The sequence below is a fragment of the Rhea americana genome, unplaced genomic scaffold (assembly GCF_003343005.1).
Source record: "Rhea americana isolate MKP2758 unplaced genomic scaffold, rheAme1 scaffold_174, whole genome shotgun sequence".
NCBI classification, from domain to species: Eukaryota; Metazoa; Chordata; class Aves; order Rheiformes; family Rheidae; genus Rhea; species Rhea americana.
The window spans coordinates 588,933-607,936 of NW_028185861.1; the positions used below are offsets into that span (position 1 = coordinate 588,933).

Here is a 19,004-nt window from a genome sequence, read left to right on the forward strand (position 1 = left end):
TGAATTTCACGCATGAAAAGTTCTGCTCCCGCACTTCCAGCAGCAGGGGTATTCTTTGAAAGTAAGGGATGGTGAGATAGTAAGTTAACTGTGATAGAGAGGAAGAAGTCTATAACTTCTCCAGATCACATTATACTTTAATAAGTACTGCACAAATTGCTCACAACATTTTGAAAAATTCGTGGCATTTCTCAGATGCTAAATAGCTCCCATCATCTTTCTTTTCTTGCAATATTTAAAAAGCTGCGATGACTTCCCTTTGCAGATGGCCTTTTAATATTCTTGACTAATATTACTCAATGTTACTTCACAATGCTGTTGCCCTCATAAATCTGTCAGCATGTTTTCCTTGCACTCCAAAATTCAGAAATCCTAATGTTATATCTACACATATTTCTTGCACAGGTTTAGGTGTAAACTATCCACACAGCTGGAAAATAGACAACCTTGATAGTACCATGCCCAAATATTTTGGGAGGACCAATCTAATRCAGTGACAAAGGGGAAAATAGATTCAATCGTTACACCAATTAATTTGCACCTTCAAATGGCACCCTTTTTGCATCCCTGAATTATTAGCCAAAACCTCCCATCTCCAACACAGAAAGACTACCAGTTTCTTGTGTTAACTAGAGGATCTCATTAAGAAATTCTTGTGTCCTATCTTGTTTTTAGAAGAGAAAGACTCATGAAAGTATAGAAAAATACGGATCAAGCCAAAAGAATATTTAAACATATTATAGTCCCACTGACTTCAACTGCTTAAGTGATTTGCTGGAGCAGAGCCAGTAATACAGCACCTTGCAGAAGCAAGGCCATAAAGACCAGTCAGCAATATCCTTCTCTACGTTCTGGGGGGCTGCTTGCACATTTAAGGGCTGTTAAAATAAATGTGCTCTGTCTGTGAGTGCCCTCTATAGACCTGAGATTGTTCACAACTGTAAAGGGTTGTGAGGGGGGAGGGAAAAAAAAAAAAAGACATCTGCTACACCCACATTTGTTAAATTACAGTATGTATTAAAAACTCTACAGGTACAAATGCAGTATCAGTTATCTACTGCTGAAAGAACAAATACTCAACTGTGCTCTAGCACAATACGTAAGCACGGCTGTCGGTAGAACGGTTCAGAATGAATTTTCCCTTTATTAGAAAAGGTAAAGTAATCTCATCTCCCTTGTAACTCTAGCCATACAGAAGAGAGCGGTCTAAAGATAGGAGAACGCGTTAAAGGAAAGTATGCGAAGTCAAGAGAAGTGCAGAGGGATTGCAGATCGCTGTTATATACATTTAAAGAGAAACAATTGCAGAACCACAACTGTATAAACTTAAGAACAGAGTGATAACGGTACATGGGCTGGATATTCACCCTCTGAACCATGTATTCATAATTTCCTTTAGAAAGTCAAGATTTTAGTACTTGAAATAAAACATACTATAATCAAAGCACAGTAACTTTYGCACCTTTTTTAAAGCTAATATGCACTAATGCAGTAACAGTTCAACGCATCAAGACGACAATAGTTTTTACACACCGTTTTGTCAAAAGGTCTATTTATTAATATTCCCGTGCTGTGAATTGATGTGCTCTATCGTAACAGCTCTCAATAAAATGAATATGGATTTACACATTAGACAGTAACAGCTCCAAAAGGAGCTGTTAAAGACCACTGAATAAAAGAACACAACATAAAGATTCAGTCAACTGCAAAAGCTGATACCTAACCAATAATATAAACGCATATAACTGTAATTACCAATATTGAATTGTACCAAAGTATCAGTCCACTTTTATGACAAATAAAGAGATAAATCATTGAGTGTCCTTACCAGAACTACTCTCTGAAACCCCACAAAATTGTGATGTGGCAGCAGTACAGCCTTTGGTATTACACCACCTGTAACACAAACCATATTATGATAGTTTCTATCAATATTTTGTTTTAAAGGATGAAGAAAGGACGAGATAGCTATTCTTCTACCAGTCTTTTTACTGAAAGCATTAAAACAACATTCAATTCCTAATGATCACAATATATACTTACATTACAAAACAAATGAACAAAAATTAAAGACCATCTTTTGATATTAAAGCAACAGTACAGGTACAGTTTCAACTYTAATCTCTTCTTACTTTTTCTTAGCTAAACACAAAACATCAGAACAGAATAGAACATTAGCTTTAATGGAATTTTCTGTTCTTTTTGGCTGCTCTCGTGTTGAATAAGAAGTACTCCAGGAGCATCTAGGTTAAAATTTACAAACGTCCAAGTATCAATACAGTAGCTTGTTTTAGTGTCAGCTAAAATGACTCAACCTTAAGATAAGAAATAGGAAGCACAAGGCTACGATCGAACTGTCCAGTGTTTTTCAAACTTGACCTTCTGGATCCAAATTTAACACCAACAAATTAAGGTACCCAAAGAATACTTTAAAGAACACACTATATGAACAAAAACTTAAATATCCTTGTTGAGCTAATTTGCACATATGACTTCAGAACTTAAATGCTCCGTGGATGTTAAGTGCATTATATACTTGTGATGAGAACATGTGTACGATGTAGTGATTCCTGCCATGAACACTCATTAGAGACGAATTCATTAGAGAATAAGTTCATAGAATTTAACAGATTCAGGAGAAATGGTTTGGAGGTAAGAGAGCAAGAACACTGTTTAAGTGGGTGCAGCAACAAAAAGAATCCATGTATCAAAAAAATATCATTTTATATTTAATGTCAATAACCCTCCCTCAAATGGAAGGGGATGAGGGAAAGAGCAAGTGATTTTCCAAACACTGAACTCCAGCCACAAAGACACACGAAAGATACTACAGATAACACAAACTTCCCAAAGATCTCCTTAAAATGACTTGAAATACAAAAGGCAACATGGACCTGAAACAGCATGTAGCATTTAAGATTTTCTATCATCTTAAAAATAATGATCATTAAGCTCTAAGAAACCCTTAATTATTTAGTCCATTACTAAGCTGAACAAGACTTGCAAAAAAATTTTTGCTTTGATTGAGAAATTACAGAATATTTTGGTGAGTGATCATTTTCCCTATTTAAATTCCCAAGCGATTCAGATAAATGTGTCTTAATCCAAATTAATGACTAGATAAATTGTGCTGGCTTAGTGCTTCCTAAAGAGATGAAAAAAGCCAGGGTCTATTCTTGCCTCCTTTCGGAACAATTTCCTACCGTTTAGATGGAGACATATGGACAGAATCTTTGAAATACAGAAGGAGCCATAGTCAAGAGAAGTGAGGAGTGCCACCGACTCCGGTAACTGCAAGATTTGTTTTTACACACTGCTGGGTTCTCATTTTCAAGACTGAGAGGATACAAATATTATGATCTAAGGAATGAAAGGTAAAAGGTAAGTATAATTGGAAATAAGGAGATCATCAACTTCCTAACGAATAAGCTCAATTTTACTATTATCTCTGCCATTTCTTAGGAAAAAAGCTCCAGTCCCACCACCCTGGATTTTAAAAGCACCCTAGTCCTCCACTGTAACAACACTTACTGATAGTAGCTCACAAAAGAAGTGAAAAGGTCCTAACACAAAATTAACGTAATTTCAGTTCTCTGCCAGGCTATTATGCATTGCTTTGATAGCTTTCCTTGAACCTATTGGTAATGCATGACCTGTTTGGTTAAAATTAAACTAAGAAAAAAAAATCAGAAGCAAATTTTAAAAAAAATAYGTAATTTTATCTCCAAGATGAATGATAGTACAAAAGATCATTTAAAGAGGATGCTGATCCTGCTGGTTAAACTAACAGAAGCGATATGTTTTAGCACTCATGCTTTTAACTCCTTCCATTTTGCATTTGCATCAAGTATTTCTCGTTCAGAGCAAACTGTTGCAAGTAACTAATTGATATTAACCAATAAACAAAGCCAAATAGGAGCGAGAACAAGGAGGCCTTAAAGGAAAGCAGTGTGCTACCACATCCTGAACAGAAGCCAGTTGAAGAGGAATTCCTTTCCTCTCTACAATTCCCCATAGAGCATACATAAAAACACAGTATACCCAGAACACTAGAAATTCATCACTCCATTAGCCTCCCTTAGAACAACAACAGGAAATCTGTTTACAGTTAACTAATTTGCCATGGGATGGAGAGGGCTGAGAGGGCGCACAGCAAGAATTAAATGAGCGATCCAGATCCAACTTAACAGSTCTTTTAAGGATGACTAAGCATCGAAGTAGTCTTCCAAGCAGACCCTAACAGCTACCTACTTCTGCAGTCACATCAAATAACGCGACCAGAGAATCCCCCAAATCATATATATTCTGGGAATAATTTTACCAGGTTTCAAATTAATAAATATAGTAACATTTACTGCACGGCTAATGCCTATGTCCAGCAAGGACGTCCAGGTTGCATACAGTGAATAATTTCTTTTTTTTCTCTCCATTCCTTTTCTTTTTTTAATGTGAAGTTAGTGACGTAAAACTTTTTACATTTAAATTTAATTATTTTCCTCCTGAGTGATGTGATAAAAATAATCAAATCACAGGGTAATCACTTGTAATCACAGGGTACAATTTCCCTTACTATATTCAATCTTCAAACTAGTGCAGTGATGCCGTGGATTTTTTTGTAGTTATATGGTTATTTTCCTTTCTGAGGAGATGCCAATCTAGAGATATTTCAGGGAATCAGAAGACTCAAAATACAAACCTAGTACCTTGTTTAGAAAAAGAGAAGGGGCAGGAGGCGGCGAAGGAATAAAGGGGTTGAAAGAGGAATCAACCTCAGGAAGACAAAAACAGAAAACTCAATGCAAAAATGCAGAGATTTTCAAAATTATGAAAATCTAAACATTTTATGCAATTAACTAGCAACCTTGATGGCTGYACATGTTACAAAATGCTCACGTCCTGTAAGAATCTGTGCATCATGAGCATGCAATCTCTGTCCCTGCAGTTTAGCATACTGATAAGTTTTAAAACTCCAAAGAGGAAATATATATTACTCCCACATTTCAAAATTAATTACAGAGCAAATATTTTATCGTAGGACTACCAGTACATGTGATGAGGGCCAATATAAACATACCGCATTTGTTTTGGCACGGGACAGAAACAGATGTGGCGATTTTAAGAAGATTCTGCAAAACCATCACTCTCCTTCCTGTTTCAGTGAAGGCACCTCAGCACGGCGACTCCACGTCGGCCAAGGCCACGCAGGACCCACCTGCCGCTAGGGCGTGCTCCTGGATCGGCGCGGAGCCGCACAGCCGCGTTGGAGAAAAACGCCCCTCTGCTTTAACAAACTGGCACGTATTTACCCCATTTTATGTCCTTTTTTCTCCTCCTCCACAACCTTTTTACTATCACTAAGAAATGCAGGAAAAATCGTGATTTGCATTTGTCTATGTTAAAAGAATTTAGTTATCCAAACTAGTCCAAGTCAATCTTTCAAAAAGGTAATTTTGCTCGCAACAGTCCCAAGCTACGGCAACAACTTTCGTTACAGATTCTTCTCCTTCATGAATTGCAACGGAAATATTTACGACTGTTAAACTGGGACTTCTTAAGTTGATGCAATACTTCTGGTAATCAAAAAAAGCTTTTTAACAAACAAGTAACATACTACTATTTTGAATGACTGTCTAGGRGCTTTGTTTGGTTGGTTATTAAAGCATGACTACCCGTGGAAAAAAAGTAAATTATGTTTTCCTAAGAAGTATTGATGTAGACTTTATAAATTGAATGTTGCCCCTGAGGGAGAGTAAAATTATCTACTTTTAAGAAGAAAGTGTTGTTTACAGCTTTCTTCACCAGTAGAACAACCTGCTAACACTATTTGACATCATTTTCATTCTGTGATGAGTATGACTGCAATAAAAAAATGCTACTAAGATGATGAAACGCATGTATACAGAAAAGAAATTCTATATAAACTGACCTTAAATAAAARAGTAAGTCTGTATCTTTAACTTAGAGCAACATATGTATTTTGTGTCTTCAGAGAGCTCAAAGCATGAATAAGGCCTTACTTTCAGTCCGTCCTATGAGCACAGCTTAATTTCTGGTCTGCTTCCCCTCCACCTGCATAAAAATAAATGTTATCACTGAGAAATTTGATCTGCTTGCTGCCACTTCTTGCCTCTAATCCCTCTGTTTCAAAGACCATCCAACTAACAAATGTCACCAGCAGAGAAACTGAAATCTAAGTAACACATTAATAACTAACAGAAGAGAGGGCTTAGGAAAACTTTTCGGTAGAAAAATTCAAGCTAGCTTCTTAAAGTTGCTTTAGGAAACATAAGCAAATCTGTTGAAATTTCAAGTAGTTCCGCACTGATTGCAAAGGTGAATGTTAAAATGTTTTGTTGTAATTCAGAAACAGCACAAACACACTATCAGTTATACTGACAATCACTTTATAAAGTTTAAGATCACAATTCACTGAATAATACTTACAATCACAAAGTAAATACAGTAAGAATCATATTCCCTTGAAAACAGCAGACGTTTTAATCTCAGAGGATGACAGTAACACTCATCACATGGAACAAGACCCCAGACTGCTCACAGCCCTAATCCTGACAAAAGGTAAACACTTGATGAGACCGAACCTATCGCTCCACAAGTCCTGYAGCGCAGAGTACGCCAGCACAACTACCAAAACAAATTGCTCTATCCTCTCTTGACTCACAGCTTTTTGCTCTGCCTCCTAGCCCGCTACTCCTCTTTTTCTGCATTTGGAAAGTTATCCAAGTTGAAAAACCAACCAAAYAAAAGGTTTTAAGCCAGAGCAGGTCCTGCATGTTCTGCCTGACCCCTCGAACACTCGCTGCAGCCCACGGCAGGGAGCAGCCCAGGTACAGACCCAAGGAGCTCCAACGCAGCAGCCTCCCTTCTTTTGGTAGCAATGGTGACCAGGTGTCGTGGAGCTGGTGCATGGGCCGTATCCGCTGTCCACCTCTCCTTCTGCATACGGAGATTATCTCCCCATAAACACACATTGGTTCCACAACTAACCCGACTCACAGCTCGGTCTAATAGCTTTAGCTGTAGCTACATCTGACAAAGTCCAGCTGCAAGAACCCTTCAACATATGTACGCACCTCATTTCAGGCATATGCTAGGCCCGCTGATTCAGTGAGATGCTGAAAAGCACACGCAGAAAAGCCTGATCATTACAGAAGTCTAAATATCTTTCAGTCAGTTATTCTACTCCAGTAAAAACCCTCAAGAAAATGTTATCTTGTAAGTTTACAGCCAAAACAACTAGCATTTTCATCAAGTTCTCCAGGTAGATGATAATCAGAACATGGATTACAATGTTAGGAACAACATATAAAGCTTCAGCAGCATTGTACCTTTAAGTATAACAATACCATTAAATATTATTTGTTAACAAAATAGTTATTCTGGTTTCTGAAAATGAGACTATGGAGTTGAAGATTTTTATCTGTAAAACACTAATGCTATGTTTTGACTACCTCAAGGCAAAGTCCCAAGTGAATGCATATCTTTTCTTCCCTTCCTTATCCACTGTCATTTCATTTCCATAAGGCAACCTTTAAAAGGATTTAAAAAGTCATATGTAACCAATGCAGAGCGCATTTTCAGAGTCCACTGATGGTGCTAACAAAGTTTTATATCTGAGTACCTGCTAGAAGCTCATGAAAGAAGTGGGTACAYCTGTATTAACTTTAATAGGCATGTATATTCAGTAGATATGTATTTGAGTTTTACTGTGCCTCACAGTTTCCTCATGAGATACGTCTTTTACACATCAGATAAAAAACATCCAAGAACTAAAGAACTTAATCAAAGTATCCTGCATTTCCTACTACCCCATATTCTCTGTGCATGGAGAATGTGCTTTCCCCTGCCCCCCTTTTAATTATTTTGTAGTCTATCTGGAAAGGGCTGACGTGCATGCATTTTTTTTATGGGATTGCACGTGTACTGTTCATCGTGGACACTATTTGGATATATTTGTACTAAGTTATTTATTTAGATTATTTTGGGGACAGGATACTGACATTCATTCTGTCTTTCTGAAAGTTATTCCAGTTCTTTGCCTGATCATGATTCAAACTACCGGGTTTAAAGTCCTCAAAGCTTTATACGCAAATTCTTAGTGAAAAAACAAACTTTCTTTTTTTTTAAACCAAACTGGAAGGCAAAAGCATTTAATTTTTCAAAAGTTGTCTCCATGTGTATTGTTCCATGACTGGTCTTGCAAGTGCTACAGGCACTGCTTCACACACTCATTAAAAACGACCTCTGGAGCTTTGCATCTCTTTTTGCTGAAAAAGTAACCATCAAAACGTAACTGATCGAAAGGTTGGTAAAGTTTATCTCAGTTCTCATTCCTGCAAATCCTCAATTTTCCCGTTTTGAAATTTAGAAACTCTCCCCTTCCCCCTATACACGAGCATGTTTGCAGTCTTGTGCACATAATCTCTAACAACCCACTTAGTGCAGCAGCCCTCAGCAGTGTCACCACTCCCCGAGGAGAAGGCCACTACACGCCTTGGGCCAACCTTCAAATTCATCATTACAGGTTCACTCGCATCACAAATAAAGGGAAGTAGCTGCTTTCAGCTTTCCAACTACACCCCTCAGGTTAGTACCAGGACGCCTGGAGAAAAGTGTGTGACCTGCAGCACTACAAGGGACATGAGGCAAGGACACTCAGAAATAAGATCTGCCTTGGACATTTCTGGACGGTGAGAAGGTAAGAGCCAAACAGCTACCTTGTCTTGTGGTAGCCTTGGCCGCTTTCAAAACGAGTCCAAGCTCATTTTCCAGTCCAAAACTACTCCCTTTCCGAGGAAGTGCGTGGCACTGCAGTCTGTGGACTTTCTGCGGCAGTGGGAGGAGAAGACTTCTTTCACGCAAGGGTGAAAGTTCTAGGGGTAACTGGAAATGCAATATATTCATAGTATTAATGTATTACATTTACAGTCAGTCTACATATTATACCAGAAACCCATCAAGTGCCAAAGTCAAAAAATATGAAATGGCACTTCCAGGATGGAGCACAGACCCCAAACTGGGATTTAATTTGGTTAGATACACATGTAAAAATCATAGGATTTGGCCTAAGTACAGACTGAAAGCAGGTTATATCATACTATAATTAAAGCCCGTATTACTGAAATAGAGAACTACCAAGATAGATACAAATGTCACTTGGCAGCCACAGGGCTTCTCAAGCCTGCAACTGGAACACAGCTGAGAATATGGAAGCATAATAAAGGATGGTCTGATTTCTAGAATTTAGGCAGGGGGGTTGCTGTTGGTTTGGGCTTTTTTTTTTTTTTTTTTTTTTTTTTTTTTTTTTTTTTTTTTTTTTTTTTTTNTAACACTTTACTAGAGGGAAAGACAGATTCTTGGATTTCAGAGCGGCAACTCAATAGTCATATGGAGTTACAACACAGATAGCTGTTGCACTATCTTGGGAGACTCGAATTAAATTCCTGGCTCAGGTTTGCAGTGAATATAAACAGGCAGCATTAAATCACTATTTATTCATAAATTGCATACCCCTCCTCATCTTAGTTTACTAAACACCAGAGCTCATGGTCCAGCTTCGAAGTCTTTGACAAGGAAAGAAAGTTTATTTTTCTCTTATTTCAGAAACATCATGGTTATGTATTACTTAACAATTCAGTTTATTACAGGCAACTACAGTCAAAATCTATACAAACTAATTCATCATGCAGTAATTTTAAATGACTGGAACCTTATTATAATCTGACTATATACATTATCACTTCCTTGGTTTCTTTTCTGCAAAGGTCTAAAAATAGTAAACCAAACCATCATTCAATTTCACTGAAAAAGATGTATGTTTGTGGAAAGTTAGATGATTTTAATTTACAGATTCAATGAGCCTTTCACTTGATATGAAACAAATGTTTGCAAAAGGATGCTAACTTCTGGTGCTATTTGAAAGTTCAATGTATCTATATGCAACTGTCGTATTGAGGTCTGTAAAAACCAAACAAGCATGTATTGAGATTTTTTTAGAATATTTAAAAAAAAATCAAGGAAAAAGGTGAAAAATTCATTCAGACAGAAAATACATATTCCAACTCCATATATCAAAAACAAGCCAACAAAAAAAATATCCCAGCCATTAAAAAGTCTCATTCCTCAAAACCTGAAGGTGACAATTACTCAAGAAATTCTTCTGTTTTACTCATTTATTTACCAGAATTCAGATTATTTGTTGTTTTTTCTTACAAAYTTTCAAGGGCATTCAAAGTTCCTAGAATTTCAGGCTGCTAGTAGTTTAATAGCAGTTAAAATGAGAGAACTTTGTATACAAATCATAGATTTATATTCCTAGAGCATGGCATTCAACAAATGCTTTTATTTCATTACCAATATTGGCACATGGATAATTCTCAAAGATGCCTGAAGTGTTGTAGTCTGCTATATTAGTACTTTGACAAACACAGTTTGTTATTTTTAATAGAAAAGATTAGCAAATAAATGTTACAAGGAAAAGTAACTTTCATTCAGATACGCTTCTTAGCAAAGCAGAAARTGTTTAAATCACTATTTGCAATGTGAGCTAAAGTTGGTAAATTTTAGTATATTAAAGATTTTTTTAAAAAATATAGAATCTTAATTTGCCAAGATTTGTAAAAAAACTTCAGTGTGCACCTTGCAACTCATTCTCATGATTACATTCAAATCAAATAGGATTACATGCAATATGTAAGGTTAAGCATTGGCATATGCATAAATTTTGAAGCTGATAGCGTGTGTGTCTGTGGGGGGAATAACTGATAACATCCTTAAACTCAACAGGTATTTTGCTATTATTAAATTATTGGCTATAAAAATAGAAAGTTGTATCATGTTCCTAAGTTATCTTTTAGTTTTAAACCCATACCAAAAAGTACTGCTTTCTCTAGTAAACATCATAAACCAAAACAGAAGTAATTATTAAAAACCCAAAGACTATTTGGTCTGCTTCAAACGTGCAATGATATTATCATTTCCTCCAACACTCCTTCAATCATGTGGAACCGAAAACAGTATAATACAGAAGAGTCAGAAAAATACATGCAGGGTCAAAATCCGCACAACAGAACATTGATGGTCACTCACAACACACACCTGAAACTGCCTCTAAATGGGAGAAATCATGCTTTAAGTTTCCTGCAGGGTTTAAATTTGTACCTCATTATCTGCCTGCATACGCAACTGCCATCGCTCGAGTGTGCGATTACTTTAGCAGTGTCAGTTATTCCTCGGAAAATCAGTATGAGCCGGGCAAACACAATCAGCTGCATTTACAAATGGAGCGTAATTGAACCTTAAGCCCTCCTTGAGATGGTTTGAACCCTAAGCAGCGCTTAAAACACTTCTCTCCAGCTAAGCTGGCCATATCAGTAACACAACAAGTTGTTTCAGCTCGGTTCTTTGCCCAGAGCTGTACTGAGTACAGTAAAGTACATAAGGGCAGAGAAACAAACAAACAAAAACTCTTAAAATTGAAATCTTTGGGTACCCGGAAGAAAACGGAAGCAAGAAGCACGCCGTGGWGAGCGCGCGAGGGCGGCATGTCGGTCTGTCTTAGCTGCTGCTTTCACAACCACCGAACTGTGAACTACGCCGAAACACAACTGCTGAGAGTGGGGCAAGAGGGAAAACGCCAAGATCTCCCGCCGCGCCAGAGGACTCCGAGGGCTGCCACGAGGGCTGCCGCCACTCCAAGTCCTGCACTAGACCTGCACTCTCCCTGATAACCATGCCCTCTAATAAGCAAACCACCGCAGCACACTATCCCCAAGTGCAAAGTATTCCAAAAAGCAGAAGCCGCTTATTATTAAAGGTTTGGCACTAATGATAGTTTTTCCTCATACTTGCGGCAAATGGGGAGAAACCTTAACGTGAAAGCTTTAGCGTGCTGCCAAAGGCACCTCTGAAACTTTCACTAACGCRAATTTTACAGAGACCTGTCAGTAAAATTTTAATACAGCAAAAGCAAACACTTCTGAGGGCACAGTTTAAATCCGCTTGGACAGCTAGGACAACGAGTAACAAATTATACACATAGTGCGAAAACAACTTTTGTTACTAAAAAACATTTGAGTGCTTAGTATAGCAGTTACTAGCACAAGAGGTACAAGATATAAACGCACCACACACACATATTCCCTAAAATCAGAAGTCACAGTCCACAGTATCGCTGCACTGCTCCACCAGCTTCAGTGAAATGCATCTACAACCATTTGATATAATGAATCTAAAAATATCAAGCACATACAAAGTATAAAGCATCTCTCACATAATATCCCCTCCTTATTCCAATTTAAGAATTCATTAAAAGGACAGGCACCACACAGACATTTATTAATTTATAGATGAATAAGAGCAGCAGAGAAGACAGGAGGCAAGTTGAAGAGGTAGAACGGAAACAAACCTGCGTGGAAACGCTTCCCTAGCGGAGCAAACTCAAGCATGTACAGCAACGTGCGTGCTGTAAGAAGCGACCTGTGCACCTGAATGTGTGTTACATGCTGCTCTCAAAGAATCAAGCTCCTTTTAAGATTTCCCTTCTTATTATACTCCTCTTCAGTTTGTGTACGAGCTACTCACTTTCAAAAGAGGTCTAAAAGTTACCCTCTATTTTACTATGTACAGGAGAAAACATACTGTACTGACACTGATTACTAGTCACAAAATAAGGGGATATGTAGTCAACACTTGGCTTTCCTCCCAGGCCTTGGTTTAAGTTTTTTTTTTTTTTTTAATAGTTTGCATAAGTGCCACTTTCATACTTTGAAATTGTCATCACCATCGGAAAGTGATTTTGAGAAATGCAACCAACTTGCATTTTGGCTTCCATGACTGCAAAGGCACACAGGCCTGAATGCTACTGAAGCGTGAATTTCAGAACTAAACATATATATGCAAAGAAGGTCACATSATATATGAATAATATACCTACAAATAAGCAGAAAAACAGATTTAAAACACTTGCATATCTATTAATAGCTATTAATATTAGATCCCTGGTTGATTCCCCTTCAAATTAGCAGTTAGGTACCYACCAACAAAATGTCAATTGCAAGACAAGAGGCTGCATTTACAGCACAACCTCCTCGGAGTTTTGAGGCATGYCAGCCACCGCTAAATCGCAATACTCCTCTTGTGTGCCTTCTTGCATTATACCCTTACACACAACCTTCATTATAGGCAACTCTGTGGAAGTCATAATAGATTTTAACAGCCTCTAATATATCACATAGCCTGATGCAGGCATTTTTCCATATGGAAGTCTATGCAGAGAAAGAAAAAAAAATTAGTGTTAAAGTAATTTATCTGTACAAAGTTGGTCAAGACATTGACACAACTGTATCTTAAAGGTTCTGTGTACTGAAGCAGCTGGGAAGACTGACTACCCTTTCCGGGAGATGCTAACAAGAAATCCTTGGATTCGATTCTGTTACTTCCTGTCCAATAACTAGCTTTGATTGCTAGTACTGCTAGAATTGTACTACTAAATATAATACCACAAGGTACTATTAGATTTTTAACTGTATTCATATGCAGAAGTTACTACAGAAGGCAAAAAGACATCTCTAACAATGCATTTTGCTCATCAGTGGGGAAAAGGTGTCCGCACGAGCATAAGATATCCTTCACAAAACTGTATTTGTTTCACATCAAGTCATTCGTTGACTACTAGGTTAGTTTTTTCAAGGACAGCATGAATCCATTCTCCACGAGACAGAAGAGTGCAGTTTTCATTTGGCCATATACTTAAAAGCAGAGGTCTCTCTATGAGCTCTCCAGTCTCTCTTCTACCAAGGAAAAACAAGTCTATAGCACACAATCAACACAGAACGCCTCCTTCCTTTAGCTCTTATAAAATGTCATAATTCAGGATTTCTCTAGCAAATTATACTACGTCCAGGATTTCAGTAAAGGTCAGAAGTCACTACGGTGAGTTACATTTTGAAAGAACACGGACTATTCCCCTGAGTTTTCTTCCAGTCTGCCTTTCAGGATTTACCTTGGAAACAGTCCTCTGCTGCTGTTCTCCTCCCTTGGTCTCTCGCCAGCTACCTGACCCCGTCCGTAGGGAGCGCGAGCATCCTGCAGAGGCTCGCCAGAAAAGGAGAGCTGATGAGAGAAACCCGTTTTAAATTGCACCAAGCCTCCCGCTGAAAGAGAAGCGGGACTCAGTGTTTTGGATAGATCTGGACACAGATTTGAAATAGAGAGAGAATTACACAGAAATAGTCCCCTAGATAAACTTGAGCCTAAGGAATACAACATTGCCTCAGCAAGAGACGCCTGCGCTCACATTTTGGTGGATCTTAGTATTTTTACGGTTTTCTAGCAGATAAATTTGGAATAAACATAAATCTCTGAAAGATGGCTCAAACTGAAATGTAGTAAATACTGCTCAATTTTCCTGTTGGTATAAAATTGTATCACTTTCCATCAACTTGCAGGAGTACACGGTTGTCCTAACAGCACCTCCGAACAACACTTCCTTCTACAGCTACTTGAAAGAAAAAAAGAAAAAAAAAATTCCTCAAAACCCTTCTCAGAGTCTTAAGATTTGTCCAAAACCAGGAGTCCTGTGCCAGTTGTTTCATTTCTCAAATATTTATCCATAACGGAGTCTTTCTACAAAGAAATCAACTGTAGCTGCAACTAATTTTGCATGTTCCTGATTCACATTTAAATCCCTGGGGAACAAAGAGAATCCTGGACTATGACATATTTTACTATCCGGATGACAGAACAACACCGTCTATGTTTCTGATTTCCTAAATTTTCCTTTTGGCTTAAAATTAACTTTTAGGATTATAATTATTAACATCTGGAGGAGTCAAAAACGAGAAAAGGAAACATGGGCTGCAAGAAAAAAGAAAATATTAAACCAGCTGAGATTCAAAAACCACGTTCATCACATTGGGTATTTCTGTATCCATTGTATAGTCATTTATTTTTTCTACAGCCACATGTAAGCAGGTAAGCTGCATAATGTTTTAAAAGGAGGTAAGAAATAAAAGATGAACATGGTCCCATCCATACCTTGCTGGGATTTTCCTTTTCAAACACTGAAATATATTTAAATCCTAAGCAGATCCTTTAACAATTTCTAGTTAACTGGAAAGTTGGACCTGTTAACTGAAGGTTTCCAATGCCAGCAAATTTCATTTGAACAACGGTTGTGGGGATCAGCATGTCAAGTTTATTGTAATAGCTTATCTTAAAACATGTAAACACCATCCACAGGAGGAAAAGATTATTTTCATTTTTAAATTATTTTGTAGTTGCACTTACCCTAGGCAAACACTAACATTACGGAGTGAGGGACATTTGACACAGGAGTTTTATGTTTTAATTACTGCTCTTAGGAATAGGGATGGAATTCAGAGTTTCTGCTATGTTAGGTAAAAGATACAAGAGAGAGGCTTTCTGGGAAGTCCCGGTTCACATAGACTACTCAAAAAAAAACAAAAGCAAAAACAAAACCCGAAAAAGAAAACAAAAACAAGCTCTTCAAATCACAACTGAAAGAAGAAAAGGTCAAAATCAGGAATGCATACTTAATCCCTATGGCTAGTAGATGAACATCCATTTATAACCGCTATGGCCATGCTTCAGAACACTTACTCCGCGTATCACCCTGGTCCCGGGAAGCTACTGAAGAATGTTCTCCACCAGACAAACCACAGAACTCAAAYTGTCAATCTAGGTACATCTCACGACAGCAGCAACTACCTCAAGGATGCCAGAGAAGCTGCCTTCCCACCTGTTTTAACTGAATATATTTGATTATTGTTAATACCAAATTATAATTATTATAACTGAATTTATATATATAATAAATATGTATTATATATATATAAATAAATAGATAGATATAAAATAATCTTAGAAACAATAAATCCATTGCCATCACAGCCTTCACCTGGACTGCAATTAAGACAGTCAGATTTGATGACCCCACTGCAGAAGAGTAAGAGCAGCACACGGGGTTATTTAGTTACACAGAATCTCTGTGGATGAAGACGAGGGCAAAAATACTATTCAGACTATGTCAGGCAGTCAGAGAGAAAAGAACAGGGCAACACTGTCAAGTGATCATTGACTTTAATTTTAGCTCCTAAATCAGCTAAGCTCTTGAAACTGTTATTCAAGAACGTATCCAAAAAATCTTGCTTTTAGCCTCAAATAAAGCAAATTTGCCTGTCTATTCAGAACAGCAACATTCAAAAGAGAAAGACATGCACTGTAAACATGCCACAATATATATTATTAAAAGCTAGCTCATTTTGCAAGAAGAAAACTGAGAGCCTGTAATACTTGCAAATAGGGCAAGGTTGGTAGGGATTTCTAGGCTCATTGTACATTATGTGTGTATGCGTGCCTGTATATATAGATAAATATACACACACACACACTATATTTTTATAAATGCTAGAAGAAGATAATAGCAGATCCATTTTTGTTCCCTTTCACATTCTGACAAGCAAACTATTTAAGCCGTAACCAGCCCTGACAATGCAATTAAAACCTGACCCAATTTCTAGAAGCAAATGAGCTGTGTTTACATGACAGCATTTTTCAACAGCACGAGGATTGTGCAACCGAGTTTGTCCCCATTTACCCTGCCCCTCAATTCAGTCTGTAATACTGATATATGAGAAAAATCAGAGCTACTTAAAGAAACAGTGCCTTTCAAGAAAAGACCAAGCATGCAGGGCAGTAGGTGGCAACACGCTCGGGTATGCTTTGCTGCTCCAGGAAGGCTTACAGAGAAGGCAAAGCCAAATCACTCCACGGACACCGATTACAGGACTTACCTGCACTGAAAAAACAAACAAACAAACACACACGCACGCACAGATATCAAGGGAATTACAAAGCCAGGATATAAAACCAGAAAACTCTTAGTCATTACCTTTACTAGCTGAGTATAAATCACAAAGTGCTTGTGATACAAACCCTTATAAAAGCTAAAGGTACGGTTATATATGTGGATAAAATGGAGCTGTACGTAAGAACTACAAAAAAAAATCAACAAAATAAAAAAAACACACATGCAACATATCATGGGGATTTTACTCATTTCAGTTACATTTTTCTGTTCTATTTCAGGCATCCCTCTTTTCTCCTCAAGAAACCTTTACAACAATTAAAACCAGACATTACGAACATTATTATTACCACTATTTATCCGAACATCAGAAGCATCCAAAAGACTCTTTTTTCAAGATCAGGGCCCCATTGTGCTAACACTGCATAAACATGTAAGACTTGGTTCCTGTGCTGAAGAGATTGTAATCTAACTAGACACAGTCGATAAACAACATAAAAGCAAAATGACAAAGAAAAAACTCCCCTGTGCGGGACTTTTGTTGTTGTGTTTTAATATATTTTCCTTAGACCATCTGCTACAATCTTTCTTACTGACCAAGGTCCTCCAGATAGCCTGAATCACCRCTTCTGCTGATTCTGTCCTTCTAGCACAACCCATAGAAGAGATTCCTATTCTGTGGGAGGCAAAAAATATCAAACAGCCCTCAAAGGCAATGAAAGGGCTAAGACACAGCGTGGCTTCCCAAGTCCTTCCTAAAATATCAGTTGATTCAGTTAGGATAAATACACTGTTGAACAGTCATCTTTACCTAAACTCAGTAACTTCTCTGGCCAATGAAAAATTTTTTAATGAACCTATGAACACAGCGGACACGGGAGAACTGAGCTCTATTAGAGCCCAGTAAAGGGTAAGCAGCAAAGCGTTTGGAGGGAATACGCTGAAAGGGGAAAGGAAAAAGCATCACAGCAACACACGCTTTTTCTGTTCTTGGCTCTAGCTGCTGGGTTCRGTTTGGGAATGCTTTACTCAACAGCTGAATCTCTAGGAATTTATAAATCATTATCCTAATGTGAGGCAAGATGGTACACATGCTTCTGCCCACCCAGAACTCTTTCTTCATTCAGCAAATATTCAGTAGGCTTAGAGCCACCAAACAAACGATCTTCTAGRTGTTCCTAAAAATCCGTATGGCTTGCCTAGTTTTAGTTAGGCGCTATACACAGATGCATTTCCTATGGTGAAGTCCACTCCAAGATACTGTAATTTCTTCTCTCACTGCAACTCAGTAGAGAAAATCAGAAGTAAAAATCACCTTTCAAGATGCTCTTTGGGGGTGGGGATAGGGATATTTTTTGGCATTCACTTATTACTGCAGAACTAGCTGCTCCCCTCCCCCTTCCAGCACATTTCTGGTTTTGGTAGCGTTGCTCTTTTCATTTAACCCACRAGGACTATTAAGGAACTGTTCTAGGAATACACAGTAACGCAGAGCATTCTCTGCCTATTGACAAATCATCTATACCTAAAGAATAYGCTCTTCAGTTCAACCGTCTGCCCTGCTCAATTCTGTAACTAAACTTCAAAATTACACCACTCTTATCACAGGATTTCAACATATGACAGCGGTGCACGGTACAGTATATTGTGAATTTTAAGTAATTAGCTACAAAATTGCTCTCCAAATACACTAAAACCGTGTGTGCAATAGCTGAGCAGTACCATTTCTCGACTTTGACACAGCGTRCAGCAACTTTTTTGTGTAAACAAGCCACAGCATTATCTTTGAAATTGCTCTAAACAATATTCAGCTCACATAAACCATCTGAGAAAGGGCTACACACACCTCTCACTGGACAAACACATTTCACCTCTTTCTCTTCCCAGACAGATGCTTTTAGCTGACCTCAATGCAGTTTTCTTAGGTGTAGCTCGCAGATGTACATGAGGTAGGATTAGGTGTTTTTTTTAGATAGCTAATCTTACGTGCATTCATTTTCCAGGGGAAGACTCCCAAGTAACACTGTTCAAAACAGGGGTGAGCTTGCTGCTAGAGTAAGAGACTAAGAAAGCGATGCATATAACTCTACCACCTCCATGTCCTTCTAGGCTCTCGAAGCAACTTCAGTGACACAGAACGCTGCGCCAACAAACCGCT

General features: G+C 38.0%; 1 protein-coding gene across 6 annotated transcripts in view; it reads right to left on the reverse strand.

Moving 5' to 3' along the window:
* TBL1XR1 (TBL1X/Y related 1) overlaps positions 1-19,004 on the reverse strand; it is a 119,861-nt gene that overhangs the window by 37,649 nt on the left and 63,208 nt on the right. For 4 of the 6 annotated variants that reach the window (XM_085301195.1, XM_085301197.1, XM_085301194.1 and 1 more), the window contains exon 3: positions 1,829-1,896. The exons of 1 other annotated variant lie outside the window; for it this stretch is intronic. The gene's annotated coding sequence lies outside the window, so the exon portion shown is untranslated. Of the gene's footprint in view, positions 1-1,828; positions 1,897-6,017; positions 6,070-19,004 lie in introns of all 6 variants that reach the window. One more of the 6 variants, XM_085301198.1, reaches the window with a different exon arrangement.